Genomic DNA, 15898 nt, shown 5'->3' with positions numbered 1-15898 from the left:
TTCTGTCTGTCTGTCAGTAGCTCTAACATTCTGTGGTAAAATAATTGATTTTATTCTTTATTGTAAATGCTGAAATTAAATAAATGTATAGCTGCACTATTGAAATATGTCTTTTAATATTAAAAAAATGTTTTATACAAAGGTTAGACTGGGTATCATATACTGATGCAGTTGTATGAAATGAGATCATTTATTTCATAATCAAAGTTTAAAATTCAATTCAATTCAGTCTGTTTTTGTGTAGCACTGTTCACTGTGTGCTGGCACAGAGCAAAGTGAAAATTTTCAGGTAAGATTCAATTATAAAGGCATATTTAAAATGCAAGTGTAAAATGTATAAATTACTAAACACATAATTAGTACATATGAAGATACAGATTTGTTAAAACACACTAACAACAAAATAGAAAATGATTAACATATATGGAAACCAGTAATATCTATCCATTAATGAATTGGTGAACTATTATAAAGCATTATTAAATTACACTAAAGTGTAATACAAAATGAAACACTTGTGAACTCTTACTTATCCTCTTTTTAGGTTGTGAATTGCCAGCAAAAACTGTGGAAACACAAAATTACATTTAACAGCAATTAAGACTGCCTATTGAGCAGTTAGATTTTATATTTAGAACTGGAGTTATCACAAAGCATAGCTAATGAGTAATTGTAAACTAATGACAGAACGGGAAATCCTGCCATTTATTTCTGAAATCAAAACAACCACCTGTATTTTGACATCTCACAAAATGTATTTGAAAAATCTTAATGCACATTTCAGATTTCAAAATAAACTGAACATCTCTAACAAAGACAGTGTTCATACTAAATATTTTTAAATGAATCTCACCTACCTAAAATACAAACTGCATTTTGAAAGTATATCTATGTTAGTATTTGTCTTGTCAATTACTATATCATAAAGATATTGACACGTATTTTTAGGAAGTCACTGCGCACTAGAGAGATTCCAAGGGACTGGAAAATGGCAAATATCATCCCATTATATAAAAAGGGTGACAGGACAGATCCAAGCAACTATAGGCCAGTAATCTTAGCATGCATTACAGGAAAATTATTGGAAGGAATTACTGTATTAAGGATAAGATTGAGCAACACCTAGCAAGGACAGCAGTTATTCTGAACAGTCAACATGGGTTCAGAAGAGGGAGGTCGTGTTTTAATAACATGCTGGAATTGTATGAGGAAGCAACAAAAGGATACGATCAAAGTGGAGCTTATGATATTATTTATCTGGACTTTCAGAAAGCATTTAACAAGGTGCCACATGAGAGGTTGGGCATCAAACTAAAAGAAGTGGGAGTTCAGGGTGATGTTTTTAGATGGGTGCAGAATTGGCTTAGACACAGGAAGCAGAGAGTGATGGTGCAAGGAACCTCAGCAGATCATACCAAGATAGGTGGATTAGCAGATAATTTGGAATCCGTTATTTCATTACAGAAGGACTTGTATAACATGCAGGCTTGGGCAGTTTTGTGGCAGATGAAATTTAATGTCAACACAATGGGCAGTTGGAAAATCGAGAGTACACCTTATGAGAAGGATTTAAGAGTCATAGTGGAGTCTAAGCTATCGACTTCCAGATAGTGTTCAGAAGCCATTAAGAAGGCTAACAGAAAGTTAGGTTTTATATCAAGGTGTGTGGTCCATGGCGGTTATGCTCAGCCTTTATAACGCACTGGTGAGGCCTCATCTGGTGGAGTACTGTGTGCAATTTTGGTCTCCAGGCTACAAAAAGAACATAGCAGTGCTAGAAAAGGTCCAGAGAAGAGCGACTAGGTTGATTCCAGGGATACAGGGGTTGAATTATGAGGAAAGATTGAAAGAGCTAAGCCTATCCAGTTAAAGCAAAAGAAGATTAAGAGGTGACATGATTGAAGTGTTTAAAATTATGAAGGGAAGTAGTACAGTGGATCGAGACTGTTATTTTAAAATTAGTTTATCAAGAACACGGGGACACAGTTGGAAACTTGTTAATGGTAAATTTTGCGTTGCGTCTACGTTTTTCTTTAAACAAAGAAAGATAGACAATTGGAATAAGCTACCAAGTAGTGTGGTAAACAGTAAGACTTTAGGGACTTTCAAAACTCAACTTGATGTTTTTTTGGAAGAAATAAGTGGATAGGACTGGTGAGCTTTGTTGGGCTGAATGGCCTGTTCTCATCTAGAGTGTTCTAATATTCTAATAAAAATAGGATATTCTATTTTTCAGTACCCACTGCAAATATTCTTTATCTCTGGAATAAACAGTTACAACCTGCATGCATTAAAAAAAACACACACACACAAAACAATTCTACTAGATATTTTAATATTCGAATGTTTAAAAATGTATTAATGGAAACAATTACATCCAGATATGTGATAGCATACTGTTAGAGGTTCTCTGTAGTTCACTTGTTATGTAATGTTGCTTCTGGGCTATCATGTTATACACAGATATTTTTCATTTATTAACCACTTTTGCTGTGATTTACATCTCAGTTATACAAGGGTCTGGATGCTGTTTGTGGGCTGAATTTGTGTTTCTAGTCATGGTAATACATCAAATAAATATCTTTATGCAGACCATGGGAGGTTTTCTACCCAGCTTTCACCTCAATGATGTTTCACAAAAGGATTACTTAGGGCAGTGATGTATACAGTCTTACCTTCCATTAGCTTCTTTCCACACCGAGTTCATTATAATGTATTTTAATTCCAGGAATCTATTTTCCAGAGTAATATTTTTTGAATCCATTTCATGATTCCGTACTTTAAATAAGACAAAGAAATGTAATAGACAGTGACTTTGATTGATATCTCTCAAAAAACAGAAAAAGAAAATACAGTGAAATAAATTGTGTTTTCTGTTGGAAAACAAGAAGCACACCAAAACATTTTGTTGCAATTAAAATAAAAAATGAGTTTCTTTTTCTCAGTTCATTCCTACATACCTCTTTTATATAAAAAAAACACACCTGGACTTCATATTTAGTAGGAAGAATGCTTAAGGTCTGCTGATTTTACTGCATTTATAAACTAACTAAAAGATAGATGAACACGTTTTTAATAAAAATGTACAAACTGGAATAATGCCAGCCCATGGAAGAAAATTTGCATGTCACAAATTGGAGATTCACAAGAAGTCTTTTTCACACATCACTTGTAGCCTACAGATGCACAGATTCTTAAAACTGATTTACTCTGATTATCATAGCATTAAGAAATGTGTGCATAAATTCTATCAGATAAGTAAACTTTCTCCTCATGTAAATTAGTTGCATTCCTATTCACTGCAGCAGATTAAAATAATTTTATCTGCTTTACTCATTTGCCTAATAACTACCGTAAATGGCATTAAAACTCATAAACTGGATTATATTTCAGTTGTTTAACCAAATAGTGCTTTTTCTCTCTGGAGTGCCCTTAGCCATTGCTTAAAAATGCACATTAGAAGATGCCCTTGGTGATTTTAAATTTCATGTCAGACCAAACTCAGGTCAAACCTATAATGATATATTGTTCAAGAAATACTATAATTGTCATTTCACACTATAAAAAAATTGTTGGAAACGATATAAACCTCTATTCACGCTAAAGTGAGGAAAATATGTTTATTTGGAAAGCATGCATAAATTACAGCAAATGCAATACTCCCACCCAATTACACACAAGAGAACATATTACATGTTTTGAAATCTTTTTTCACTTAAACTTCAAAAATGTGAAAGTACAATCAATTTGGTTTATGTAGAGGATATATTCAATTTATAGATTGAATTACAGAAGATTACACTACCAAATCAGCCAGATAAGAAACAAAATAAGACTAACTGCTGTATCCTTAAATGTGTTTTCACCTAATACTATAGTACCTGTAGACTGAGATTTCTTATATCTTCAATGAAGAGCAAGAGATTAAAAGAAATGGCATAACATATAAACACCATGCCCACATGACTCATCTCATCATTTTACAGGTTTACCCTGATGAGAGTTGCAGCAGCAGCAGGCCAAAAAGGTTAATCCAGAATTTTCTGACCCCATCCAGAAGTTTCAGTTAATCCTGGGGAAGTTCTAGGCATTTCTAAACCATTCAAAAGATAGAATTTTTGCTGCATGTTTAGGAATTGCTGCAGGATCTCCACCCAGTGGGATGTGCTTTGAGCAGCTCCAAGGGAAGATATCCAGAAGGCATACTTGTGACAAGCCAAAATTTCCTCAACTGGCTCCTCTCAATCCAGAAGAGAGGTGACTGTCTTCTGAGGCTCAACCAAATTGCTGAGATTTTCACTCTGTCTTGGTGTGTCAGCCCAGAAACCCTCTGAAGAAACTTTATTTATACTGCTTGTACTCAAATTTTCATTATGTCTATCAGTACCCACAGCTCATGACTACAGGTGAAGACACAAGATCAACTGGTAATTTGAGGGTTTTGTCTTTAGACTCTAAACTCTCAGTTTATGGGTTGATCTGCACACATATTGTTCTTTCATATTTCATTTCTGTCTGACAGTGAGGTCTTAAAGCAGACAAGACATATATCCATCCTTCCATTATCCAACCCACCATATCCTATCTACAGGGTCACGTTGGTCTGCTGGAGCCAATCTCAACCAAAACAGGGCACAAGGCAGGAAACAAACCCTGGGCAGGGCGCAAGCCCACCACAGGGCACACACACCCAGACACCCACCAAGCACACACCAGGGACAATTTAGGATTGCCAGTGCACCTAATCTGCATGTCATAGGTCTATGGGAGAAAAACGGAGCACCCGGAGGAAACCCACGCAGGCACGGGGAGAACATGCAAACTCCCCGCAGGGTGGACCCGGGTCTCCTAAATGTGAGGCAGCAGCGCTACCCACTGTGCCACCGTGCCGCCCCAAAACATATATAAATAAAGGTAATGTCAAATATATATCACATGAAAATAAATTAATCTCTGACTAGGGGTTTGCTGGAAATGCGAATATGTCCAAATATTCACATGATAGAAAATATTAGCATGCATTATTATGCAATTTAAATATTCTTAGTGGTTGTACAAATTGAAGGTTATAGTGAACAGGCTACCATTATTTTCTAATAAATGCATACTTTAAAGCAAATATAAATTAATAAGTCATTTTTAGCATTTTCAGTAAGAATGTCCCTAATCAGGCTGCAGAATTCATAGCAGATCTTTCTAAAAAACATCAGGTAAAAAGGCTAAGCATGTTGTTGACTCCCAAATTAAAGACATTGTACTTCCATAGCACTTTCAATTAATTTGGATACAGTTAAGTCCAATCCACATTTACGGGATCTCAAAAATGTTAACACTAAACAACCCCCTTTCATAAGAATTGCAGGGCTGTATTCAATAATATGCTAAGCTAGCTTAGTGCAATTTCAGTCACTACACTTTTCTTTTAATCCTGTAATGAAAGCAGAGCAAATCAGTCATGTGACTGTAAAGGAACATGTATAAAAAGATAAAAAAGCATTTTGAAATGTTATATTATTTGATAAATTCAAGACTGGAATGTTGTGGTTTTCACATATGAAATAGGGTAAGGAGTACATTGTCTTAGCTGGTTTGTAATTTACTGTATATCAAGCAAAGTGAGGTCATGTATTTCAATACATTTTAATTGATTGTGGAGCTGGAAAGAGGACATGTGTTACATATTGGTCAGACACTAAAGACACTAATACTAATACTAAAAAAGTGAGAAGAATAAACTGGGGTTCTTACTGCTGCTAGATCTGCTTAAGTGCTGTGCTGAATATTACTTCAAATATAAATCTACCTCATACTTTAGAATGAAATTTGAGTGTAATCCAGCAGCTTTAAGAAAAACAAGTTTATGTTAAATAGAAAGTTGTACACTTTATTTACTTTGATTTTTATACATGTGCCATCAATTACTGTACTGAATTAACATTATTGGGACATGTGCACATTGCAAAAATCAAATCTCTTGATGTTAATGTTTATGATGGCTGTCCTCTCTCTTTAAATCAGTTTTAATGAACCTTCTAAACCTTCCAGTAGGCCTCAATCAAAACATGCTGGCTCACTTGTATGGGAATAATGACCACTAATAACTTTTGTTGACTGGTAATAAACTGATTGTGTGATAATTACACTTTACTTTCTTTATTATGTGGCACAGCGGTGCAGAGATTAGCACTGTTGAGTTACAGATTTAGTATCCTGGGTTTGCATCTGTATAAAGTTTGCATATTCTCGCCATATTTGTATAGTTTATTCTCTGCATACTATGTTTTTAACCCCAATTTCAAAAATGTGTCTGTGCAACTGATGCTGCAAGGACAGAACCTCACAACATTGAACTGCATTTAAGATGATTATTAACATATGCTTGGATTTGCATTTGTAAGTTTTAAATTAATTTTATACTAGACTTTTTATTGTCACCTAAAGAATATTGCATACTGCAGCAGCTAAATGAAGTTGGCTACTTAGAGTTGTCTAAGTAAATGGCATGTTAATTTGATAATTATATTTTTCTTTATGTTTAGTAGTTTTTATTAACATGCTAATACTCTACTTTCCAAATCCTGTCATTCAGCTAATAATGTCTTTTTACAGACTACATACAGTTCCAGTTACATGGGCCTGGTTAAATTTAAGTTGAAGTACTGTCCAAACAGAAAAAATAGCCAGATATTATTATAGATTGGTGTCTACCAATGCTGTTCAACTGCAGGGGCAAGAAAAACTGTTTTTATGCTTTATGATAGTTGAACACTACAGGTTGAGTAGAGCTTTATTCGTTCTTAATTCAAGAGATTGTTAAATGCAGTGGAACTGTTTAAGCCCCACATACAACAGGATTGACAGGATACAGAGTAAATATCCATAATATAATATAATATAATATAATATAATATAATATAATATAATATAATATAATATAATATAATATAATATAATATAATATAATATAGGCCGGCATGGTGACGCAGTGGTAGCGCTGCTGCCTCGCAGTTAGGAGACCTGGGTTTGCTTCCTGGGTCCTTCCTGTGTGGAGTTTGCATGTTCTCCCCGTGTCTGCGTGGGTTTCCTCCCACAGTCCAAAGACATGCAGGTTAGGTGCACTGGCGATCCTAAATTGTGCTTGATGTGTGTGTGTGCCCTGCAGTGGGCTGGCGCCCTGCCTGGGGTTTGTTTCCAGCCATGCACCCTGTGTTGGTTGGAATTGGCTCAGGCAGACCCTCGTGACCCTGTAGTTAGGATAAAGTGGGTTGGATAATGGATGGATAATATAATAATCAACATTAACATACAAGTTATAATAAAACAACAACACAAAGAGTGACATTTTTAAAACCATCATCAAGGAGTTTAAATCTACCACAAATGTTTTATGCTATTAATAAGAATAAATATGTTATTCACACTGTTTATGGTAAGGATGTGTAAGGATTTTTTCCAGTGAAACACTCAATCCACTTTGCTCTGCAAAAGATGAATGGAATGTTCTTAGGAAAGAAAGATATTGCTAGTAGCCTGTGCAGCAATTTGTGCTTCAAACAGCCTCTGGGAGAGATGATACTGACCATCCATCTAGCAAAATGTTTTTCTCACTGCCTAAGCTGGGCAATATAGACTCACAACATCAATGATAACCATAAACCATTTACAGCAGTTTGTGGCGCTGTTCCTCTTTTTTGTTTACAATTGTTGATCCAGATACAGTGTGATACAAACAACATTTAAACAGTAGACAGGGTGTGTCTTTTTCACATTTTATTGTGCCTTCTTCACTAATATCAATACCAACTTATTCTGCTTGTTATCAGTGCCTTTAACTGTTACAGGATCCATTGCATCAACTTTTTTCACAGAACTGGATTGTTATGTAGAAGCATTTCCATCTAGACTGAGCTGTTCCAAATTGTAAAAAGCAGTCATACATCAGTGAAGAAGTGTTCTCCTTTTTCTTCATGTACAAAGTCTGCAGTGTCTTGCTAACAGCCAGCTAAGTCATCCTCTGATTTCATTATGAATGTGTTTTGATTTTATGTATCACTCTACTGTTAGAAGTCTCTTTGTTTTGTCTGATGTTGAACAATTTAGCTTATGTTTTTGGACAGCTGATGTAAGTTATGTTTTAAGGAAAGGGGATTCTTGCTTTCTTTGTTATTTATTTTTTGTGATCTTTTGGTTCCATATTTAATAAATGTGAAAAGTTCTGCAGTGTTTTTGTAAGAACATATTTGTGGAGTGGAAAATTTCATTAATTCGTCTGTACAAAAAAATCACCATACTAACATACTCACAGGCGGCAAAGTAACAGACGGCAGAGAGAAAATTCAATTGGCAATGGGGTTACAGAGTGAGTTAGAAATGTTAATAGTACTATCTTCTTATATAATATGGTACTATGGATGTCTGTTTGTCTATCCAGGATTTTAAATCACCTGTAGCTCGTAAACTGTTTGAACTATTGACCTGAAATTTGGTACACATGAGACATCTACTACCCGCTTTCGGGGTGATGATTGACCTCCAAGGTTATTTCTCTTTTTATTTTATTGTAGAATCAACTCTCGGCAGTGGCATGCAGGGTGACCATGCGGTTTATGCGTACAGGCGCAACTCTCATCCGTAACACCTTCGTTGTCACTTCGCCTACCTTTTCATATCTTAAATCATTCTTGAGGCACATTGAAGACTTAAGTGCCAGCTTTAGTGAAAAATGAAGGAAAACATACTAAGTAATTGCAACACAAACACTGACTTAATCACGAAAAGATGCAGACGAAAGAAGAGAAGAAGCGGGCCGCCAGGGTGAAAAAAAGAAGAGCTGCTCAGGAAGCAGCAAGCGCATCAACCTCTGAGCAAACAAATGCTAAACATACAGAGAAAGAGTTATCATGCAGTGCGCCATTACTGGTATTTTCATATTATTTCATTTCCATTTCAAATAATCTTTCTTTTATTTATTATTTAATGTGATAAAGTATTTTTTATCAGAAAAAGAAAATCATTTTATTAACAGTATACAAGTACAAACCTAAATTCTGGGTAAAGAATTTTTAAAATGTGTTCAGCGGCAGGCAGTTAAAACACTGCCTCAGTCCTGCTCAGTCTCAGACGTAGTTCTTGTATGGGTATTACGGGGATGGGTAGCTGCTGCGGTGTACAGAGCAGAGTATTGTTCCCGTTTGAGAGGGCAGGAACAGCAGAGCAGACCACCACCAAGTAGCAGTAGAGCCGCAGTCACCCAGCCAATGTAGACTACCACCCCCTGCTCCCGTTTCTACATGTCAGTCACCAGTGGGTTGTAGAAGTCACAGATGATGGCGTTGGCCGACCAGCAGACTGGAATAAGGAAGAGGGCACCAGCAATGATGAAAATCAACCCCGACACCAGGCTAACGCGCGCGTCACCGTTTCGTCCTCCATGCAGTTGGTGCACTTACCACGATGGTGACCAGGATAAAGACGACCACGAGTGTCCGAGCTGCCTGCAGATCCTGACTCAGGGCCAGCGTTGAGTAGTAGACTTTACACTGTATCTGCCCAGTGCTCTGGAAGATGATGCAGTTCATCCACAAGCCCTCCCAGATGGTCTGCGCTGTAACGATGTTACTGCTGATGAAGGCCATGACCCACCACATTGGGAGGGCGCAAGAGATGATGGCCGCGATCCAGCCCACTATGGACAGAGCCATTCCAATTAACTGAATACCAGTCAATGGCATCTTCTGGGACTCTACAGAGAGGAGCCTTTGGAGAAAAAATCCGGCAATTGAGTGCATCCTATTGGTGGGCTTCTGCGCCTCCCAAAAAAAACCCCAAAAAAACAGTGATACCCATGTGATAAAGTATTTTTAAACTATCTTGTATCATTCTTATCATTTCAAAATATAATTACATCCACATTTATGCAGTATATAATTGTATTAAATTGCTGCTGGTTATATTCCACTGTTCATGAAGTTTGTACAGTATTCTTGCACATTTGAATTTTATTTCAGTGTTTAATCAACCTTGCTTAAAAAGGTGAGTTGTTGTAAATAAATTAAAAATAATGGTGCAGTCATTAGAATGGCTATCTAACTGCTCCTGAGACTGCATTCATTTGCCTACATGAATGTAGTCCTCCTATCTGTATGAGTTTTCACATCCTCTGGCTTATTTTTAATTCCATGAGAGGTGTAGGTTAGGTTACTTGTCAACTTCAAACCGGTCCAGTGTGAGCAAGTGTGTGTGTGCTTGTAAGTGAGTGTGCAGCTGTGATGGACTGGTGCTTCTTGTAATAAAAAATGGCATGTCAGAATAAAATAAAAAATACCGTGTATGTACATTGGTTGCACATAATTAAATAGTTTTTAGCAAAAATAATTTAATGATGCTTAATGCACTAAATTGATAAAATGAATCAAATTTTTTCATCCTCTGTTAAATTAATTATGTTAAATGAACATGACTAATGTCAAATAAAGCATAATATTTTAACAATTGTTTTTCAAACTTTTTAAAAAAAATGCACCTCACCGCGTTACTTAGTTATAACCTTTTTAGGTTGTCAATTACACATGTTCCAGTATCTATATATATAATTCACTAAGGCAAGACACCCATGGAAAAGCAAGACACCCATGGAAAACACGCCGGAAGGGGCGTGAATTCACTAAGCTGCCGACAAGTAAGACACCTATGGCACACGCAGGGAGGAGCCACTCCCATCAACTCCAAGACCATTGGATACGACGACAACTCGCAGAGCCACACCCACGAAATCAGACGCGACGACACAGAAAGAACAGTGTCATTTATATTCGTCTGTCGTGGAGGCTTCATGTACTTCCAAGCCACCTTGACTGTTCATAGAGGCATGTTTCTCGCGGAGGTGAGTCACCATATGCAGCGTGTGAAACGGTTTGCGAGGGGCATCCCATGGAATCCTTAAAACAATCCTTTACAACTGAGGTTAAAACACAATGAAGTAAGCAGTCTTTAAAAACGACTTTTCAGTTACGACGCACAACCTCGTGCACCATGGCAAACTGTTTTACACGCTACATACAGCAATTCGCATCTGCGACAAACATGCGTCTTCTTCACTCACAGACAATTATATGTTGCTCTCTCCAGAGTTCCATCTTTTCATTCACTTTCTGTTGTATCCTCAAACCCTCCCTTTTTAGGCAACTGTGTCTTTCCAGAAGTGATCAACCATCAATAAATAATTATGCTGCGTTTGTTATGCCACGGGTTCACTATTGTGTTGTATTTTGCTCTCTCCAGAGTTCCATCTTTTCATTCACTTACTGTTGCATTCTCACACCGACCCGTTTTAGACAACCGTGTCTTTCCAGAAGTGTTTAGCATTCAATAAATAATTTTGCATGAGACTGAGCATGTGTCTAGGCGTCGGTTAGCCGTTGAACCCCATTCGGGCTGCAAACCGTGGAATTCCCACTAAGTGCGACTCATACGCTCCCACTGTTTTCGTCCCTACCCTTTTTACACACCCCCCCCCCACCTCGCTACTACCGTAATTGGGTGTCTTGGTGGATTATATATAGAAAAGCAGCCAAAACCGCACAGAGCAATGAAACGTCTACGCGAGTCACAGGTGTTTCTGGACTGTACAAAGACGACAACAACTCAAGTGACTAGTTGGAGGTGGGCACATGAATGGGCAGTGCATACTGAACGAGAAATCAGCAGACTAGCATGACGGAGGGAACTGAATGGACATCCTTCTCTCCTCCCGTTCCACACTCCGCCACTGAGTGGCGTGCACCCCCATCCCTCCATCTGGCAGGAGAAGGCATGAAGGCGGTCCGCCAGTTTTCAGTCACAGACGATTGTGTGTTGGTTCGTTCCGTGCATTGTTACAATGTTGCTTTTCTTGCTGATTTATTACATTACCGATTTTTCAAATGTTAATTTTCTCCCTGGGCTTAAAATCATTAAGAAAATGGTCTGTTTATGCGGCGTATGGTACGCCGCGGGTTGGCTAGTCATTTTATAGTTCATGTTCAAACTTATTAATAAGAAATAAACAAATTTGCTTATACCAAAACTAGTTTTATTTGGTAAAAACATTACATACAACAAAAATACAAAAGATTGGTATTCAAAAGCTGAAATGTACAACAGTTGTACAAGAACATTGCTTTTTTGGCTGTGCCAGAACCCCATAACCAATGTATGACTAAATATGAATACAAAACGCACCTTGAATAGAGCGTTAAATACATTTGTTTATATTTATGTAACTGTATATATTATAGAATGAATATTAAATATTAGTAAAATATAAAGTGCAAAAACTGCTGCTGGTGCCTTTCATAAAATATATATATTGTTTTCAAATTTTCAAACAATCAAATTTGGCAACTGTATTGTATTTTATTCGGGTATATTATTTATTTGTCTGTATTAATAGTATTTATCTGGTTGAGAAATGTTTTGATAATGCTAATGAACAGCAATGCTGAAAGTAGTTGACTCATAATGAAAGTCAGAACTTTTTTTTCCCCCCCCCAGTACGTAAACGTACCTGTACTAAGCGATTAAATCTATAGAAAACTTAATAGTACATTTACTGACTTATGACAGTAGTTAGTGAGCATAGTTTGATAAAACATTAAAAGAGAATACAAGGAAAAATGCAAAACAGAGTAATGTTAGTCTGTGTGATTAAGTGTTTTAAGTGAATATCAGAATATTTCTCGTGTGTGTGTTTTTTTTTTTTTACTTTTATTTCACTAACCTTTTGCTCTTAACTGACCACAATAACTCAAACCCACAAGCTGTTGCTTTTTTGAAAGTCACATGACTTTACTGCCAAGTTATCCAACCTCCGCTGACGATGAATCAGCTTGATGCATATAAATTTCCAGTGAGGACTAAATATAACTATTTTGACTTCCATCTCATGACTGAAATTAGTATATTAGAATAATATTAGAAATTAGTATTTCATGCCATAATCCCGACTGCTACAACAATAATAAACTCATCCCATGACACTGGCTCTGTGCCGCTCACTTTTAAAATTGCTTCTGTAACCCCAATGTTAAAAAAGTCTGGTCTTGATGTTGACAATCTTAACAATTATTTCCCACTTACCTTTCCTGTCAAAAGCTCTTGAGCGCGTTGTAGCCTTCCAGCTCACCAATTACTTAACCACTAATAACTTGATGGAACCCTTTCAGTCTGGTTTGAGGGTGCAGCACAGCTATGAAACTGCTCTGCTACTGGTAACCAATGATTTGCTTATGGTAGCAGACACTGGACAAACCAGCATATTAATTCTATTAGACCTCAGTGCAGCATTTGACACTGTCAGACATGACATTCTACTGTCCAGAATGGAGAACATGCTGGTTATCTCTGGCACTGCCCTCCAGTGGTGCAGCATTTGACACTGTCAGACATGACATTCTACTGTCCAGAATGGAGAACATGCTGGGTATCTCTGGCACTGCCCTCCAGTGGTTCAAGTCCTATCTGACTGATAAGCAAGAGTTTCTTAGTCTTGGCAACAGCAGATCCAGCTTGGCGCCTGTCACACAAGGAGTTCCTCAGGGCTCTGCCCTCGGCCCTCTTCTCTTCTGTATTTATATGCTTCCCCTTGGCCATATTATTCATAGCTATGGACTGGGCTATCATTTTATGCAGATGATACTCAACACCACTTCAATGTTAAAAGTGGAACTTCATTAGAGCTTTCTCAGCTCACAACCTGCCTTAGTGAAATTAAAACCTGGATGGAGCAGAACTCTTTAAAATTAAACTGCAACAAAACTGAACTCCTGCAAATTGGAACTAAAATGCAACTTAATAAAATGAGCTCCTTCCCAGTCAATCTTGGTGGTGATCTCATCAGACCTGCCTCTACTGCAAAGAACCTTGGTGTCATTTTTGATTCCTCCTTTTCCTATTTCGCTCACAAAATCACATTATGAAACTTTCTTACTTTCACCTCCGTAACATATCCCGTGTTCGCTCCTTCCTATCTTTTTCTAACTCTGAGAAACTTGTCCATGCTTTTATCACATCCCGCATCGATTATTGTAACTCGCTGCTGGCAGATGCCTCTTCTAATCTTATATCACAGATCCAGCTTATTCTAAACTCGGCTGCAAGAGTCCTTACTCGAACCAGCAGCAGCGAGCACATCACACCCATCCTGCTCCGTCTACACTGGCTCCCTGTGTCTTACAGAATCGAATATAAAATCCTACTAATAACCTACAAAGCCTTAAATAACCTTGCGCCAAACTACATCAGTGACCTCCATCACTATGTGCCCGCCCACTAAGGTCCTCCGATTCTGGTAATCTTGTTGTGCCCCACACTAATCTACACTCCATGGGTGACAGGGCCTTCAGCTGTATAGCGGCCAGACTCTGGAATGACCTACCGAAATTAATCAAGTCAGCTGACTCCATGAATTCTTTTAAAAAACAACTCAAAACTTACCTGTTCAAGAAGGCTTTTAGCTCTACTTGACTTCATTCCCCTTCTCTCAGTTTACCTCTATGTCGAGTTGCTCATGTAACCTGTATGTGTGTGTGCTAGACCATCAATTCTGTTGTCTGTTAGGCTTGAATTTGAATTTACTGTCTTAATCGTCTTTATTTATTTATTTATTTGGTTTGTACAATGCTATACGCTGTATACCCTGCCGTTCTTTCTTATATTCTATAAGTGCCTTGAGCATGGGAAAGGCGCTATATAAATAAAATGTATTATTATTATTATTATTATTTTTCATCCCACAAGATTCAATAAATTAAACATGATCGAGTTATGTTCAAAAGTGGAACCATTTCCCTTTTTTTTCAGTGTGCAGCCAACTGGCAAACAAAAAATAACATTCAGAAAATGGATAAATGATGGATGGCTCGATCAATTGATTGAAGCACAAGTTATTTAACAATGATATGCTACTAACATTTTCCCAATTTACTTGCTGAGGTTGCCAAATCCCTATTTAATTGGAGTTTTTGTTAACATAGTTAATGTTTTATTGTGTTTGGTTTTGCCTGCTTTATACATTTTACATTTCTTGAACGTGGCTTTGAATTTAAAAAAAAGTTAAGTTAACTTCTATTGTTATTCTGAGATTAACAGGCATGGTTTCTCCAACTTGCAAACCACATAGGGCAAATCAGTAAGAAATTAGCCATGTATTAATTTTCTGATACCTCTTTTCCATTTCAAATGTTGTACAAAATCTCATCCTTTTCTAGCATGACCAAGAGCAGGGTAAGAACAACCCTAGATGAGAAGCAGTTAATTGCAGAGAATATTTCTTATATTATTATAATAATTGGGGTCCAAACAACCAATGTCAGCTTCTCCCTTAACAATCATATGCAAGCTTCTTTCAAGAACCTTGTTTTAATCATTCACTGCCCGCTCAAATTTTAGTTGCATAATAATCAATTAAAATGGAGAATTAAAATTTATAAGCTGAAAGACCAATCTTGATTTTTTTATTCCTCAGTGTTTTTGTTGGGAAGGAGGAGTTTGCCTGCAAAGGAAATTATATTAGACATGAGCATTTTTTGCAAACTTGAGGAAACCATTTAGTCATTAGAGCTCTTGGCACAACAGTAAAATTTCCATCCAGGTTAGATTATGTGTAGCTGATGTTGTAATGTAATAAATTATTTATTTTCTGTGTTTCTTTGTGCATTTTGTCCACAATTGTCCTGCTTTTCTGAAATACATCTGTCAAACAATGCTGCAGGACCAATTAAATAGCTACTCTGAATTAGCCTGGTTCATTACACATGATGATGTGTGTGGGTGAGAGGGTACGATATCATACAATCACTTCTTGACCAGGTTGATTCCAGAATTTCTGCGGGTAGACTCCCTGCAATGCTATATTGTCAGT

At 37.1% G+C, this 15898-nt stretch overlaps 1 protein-coding gene and 1 pseudogene across 2 annotated transcripts in view; one reads left to right on the top strand and one right to left on the bottom strand.

Annotated features, from left to right (window-relative positions):
• The window catches only part of grid2 (glutamate receptor, ionotropic, delta 2), a 2157968-nt gene that overhangs the window by 845296 nt on the left and 1296774 nt on the right, over positions 1–15898 (top strand). The window lies entirely within an intron of this gene.
• On the bottom strand, positions 9260–9731 carry LOC120527559 (annotated as a pseudogene).

The sequence above is a fragment of the Polypterus senegalus genome, chromosome 4, assembly GCF_016835505.1.
Source record: "Polypterus senegalus isolate Bchr_013 chromosome 4, ASM1683550v1, whole genome shotgun sequence".
In the NCBI taxonomy this organism is placed as follows: Eukaryota; Metazoa; Chordata; class Cladistia; order Polypteriformes; family Polypteridae; genus Polypterus; species Polypterus senegalus.
Note: the sequence above shows the minus strand (reverse complement) of the source record. Positions and strands in the feature narration are given on the sequence as shown.